Genomic DNA, 3,316 nt, shown 5'->3' on the forward strand with positions numbered 1-3,316 from the left:
GACTTATAAATGAAACGTGCCCGGAAAAAAATATTTTATATATAATTGTATATACAATAATATACAAAATATATCTATTTATATATCTATTTATATGTATAAAATATATCTATTTATATGTATAATTATATATAAATTATATATATTTTTGTATAATTTTATATAATTATATAAAATATTTTTTCCTGAGTTATTTTAATATTATATAAAACACGAAGTAATCTATTTTTTATTATATTTCTGAGCTTGAATTGCTTACGTTAGTATCAAACCAAGCTTGAGTTATCAAGCTTCGTATCAAAGGATTCATTAATGTATAAATTAACAATTAGTAAATAAAATTTGAGCTAAACTGAATAATCTTCCTGAGTTAAATAGTTTTACTCTATTCTTACAGTCAAATTAACGAGATATTGTATAAAAGCAGTAACGACATATGGGAATAATTAGAAATAACTCAAACTGGGTATAACGTGACATTATAAATTTAATAGTGCATGCACAATATATTTAATAATAAAAAGACATCCAGGATTAAGTTTATCCTAATCTGTTCTAACTTATCCATTTTAAGACAACGAATGTATGGAATGTTATACATATATTTATCCGTATATTTTTATTAAATTAATGCATATATGCATTTATAGATATATAATATGTTAAAATTATCACACATCCGTTACCTCAATAAAAATTAATTCGTCACTCACCCGACGCGCAACAGCGGAGTTATATCTGCAGCGTTGCTATGATGATTCTGTAACAAAAAAATATATAATTCAAATTATAACAAACAAGATGAACACAAACAATATTTAAAAAAACACAAAGTTCTCTTAAAATAATTATATAATTTTAAAATATATAATCTTTTTAAGCATCGAATTTTTTAATTCAGCTATTTATAAAATAATTATACATTTTTTAAAACAAATCTTAAAAATTTGTATATACGAAATTTCAAAATAATTAAAAAATAATCCTTTTTCTAATTATCATTTTTAGATCATTGTAAGGTAAAACGACTCAAGAAAAATAGAAGAAAAATATTGATTTTACATAAGCAAAAAATATTTACCGCAAAGTTGCTCCGCCGGTGCCCGATGCCTCTCTCAGACCTCCTCCTCCTCTCAGAATCGGGTTGACATCCTCTCGCACAGGACACTCGCGTAAAACACTCGCGAATAATACACTATATAAACGAGCGCGGACTATTCATTTAAAAAAATCTTTCGCGCGACACTGCGGCATTCCACCTTTACAAAACCCATGATAAGATTGCTATTTCGATCGGTGGAATCAACACACGTCGACGAGTACTTGCGAAATACACGATGAATGCTGAACAAGGATCAAGTCTCGTACGAAAGAAGATGAAATCGATTGTATCGAGTCCATCATTCTCTTTATGCTTACATCATGTTTAACATTGACTCAGTCATACGCTCTAATTGCTAGTTTTAGTGGGACACAAGTGGTGTTACTACTATGAGCTATTCCAAGAGGCTGATAGACGTGACAAGCGTCTCTAATAAGAGAAAAGTTGGTACCATTGCCGATTGTCTAACAATCTAGACAATTCAAGAAATGGGTTCCAACCTCTCGTCACGAGCTAGTCTTTTAAAAGACTACTAGAGCTAGGCTCTGATCAAGTCATATTAAACGCAAGAATCATTCAGATGCTGGTAGATAAACGCAGAGAAATGAGCGCCCTGACCAGAGTTATATAACTCCTTTTTGGGCGACCCATCAGGGCAGAATTCTGTAACTCGTTATACAATCGTTATGTATTCGTAACAACTGCATAATCCAAGTTACAAAATGCAGGCCCAGAAACGAAGCCAATCGATCGCTTCTTACCTAAGGACTAAGGGCCGAACAGTTTGCCAACAGACAGAGCGTGTTCTCAATTAGCCGACAGCAATAGTTGCTAAACCGCGCGAACACGCACTACGAAGTGCGTGACATTACGCGGCCAGCATCACCTCGCCCGGAGCACTTGGCGTGAGAGCGTTGCAGTGACCGTGGCCACCTAAGCAACGTCCCAAAGAGAGTTCCGCTTTCATGTCGAAACATCGAAGATATGATTTCATCGAATTAGAATGCCACTCGCATGGGTTTTGTTAAAAGTCCATTAGTCCGATAACTTTAACGGGACTCCCGAAGCAAACGCGCGACGCGACGAATCGGCTGCGATTCGTTCATTTTCGATTAAATCGGCGGATGAAGGTACGTTGGCTTCCCCGTCATTGGATTTTTACACGTTGGAAAAGAACGATTTTATTCAATATCTAAAAATTTATCTAAATATATCATTCAGATAAATCGGTTGACTTTTAGAAATTAATATCAAACACACGTCAATTTATCACCGCGAAATAAATTCAGAATTGATAAAAGTGTTGAATTTCTTATTACGATGTTTGTATAAGATATATAATAATTAGAGAGTCAATGGAATGGGCTAGAGATTAAAAAAGAGGAATATTTCTTTTATTACCGACAAACAGTTTCAAAGTTACATTCAATTTTTTTATCATATCACGAAAAATGCAATTCATAAAACGCAAAATTAATTAAATTGTTAATTACGCAAATTATATTAATCGTTAAAGTAGGAATCGCATAAATTGCTTGAGGGTATTAACGTAGCTTTTTTATGACTCGTGTGATACCGTTCGAAGAACAATCGATAGTTATACTCAAGCGAGACAAAAACGTTACATTTAACAAAAATAATTGTCGTCCATAATTATCGCGAAATAGTAATAAATTTTATTCTTCCATCTCGATTCTTTTAATTGTTTTAATTGAATATTAATTGTACGAGCTAGTAATCTGTGAGTATTCATAAAGTACTACATACTGTTTCATATTATCTAGCTATTATCTTTGTCGTGATTACTTAATTTTTAAAAAGAAATGTGCAGAAAAGCGGCACGCAACATGGCTACCTGTTTGTACGAACCTCGATAATGAAATGATACTGCGTATGATAACTTCGCATAAACGTGACGCGCCGCCCGCCCCCCTTTCCATGCCAAAACAATCTTCAAGGTTACGCGCCGATCATCTAACTGTCGAAATATTAACGCATATTACAAAATCAGTGAAATAATCTAGTCGTTACATTCTTAATGTAAGATTCTTCAATGAATAGGCTTTATTGCACGATCTTTGCTGTATTTCTTGGATCCGCACACAATTTGCCGATTTTGAAGGAAAAATTGAAACGCAGAAGATTTAAATTTTAGTATACATTTATTAAATTTAAATCTTTTGCGGCACGAACTTTCCGAACAATCCAATACAT

This window comes from Atta colombica, unplaced genomic scaffold (assembly GCF_001594045.1).
Source record: "Atta colombica isolate Treedump-2 unplaced genomic scaffold, Acol1.0 scaffold225, whole genome shotgun sequence".
Lineage (NCBI taxonomy): Eukaryota > Metazoa > Arthropoda > Insecta > Hymenoptera > Formicidae > Atta > Atta colombica.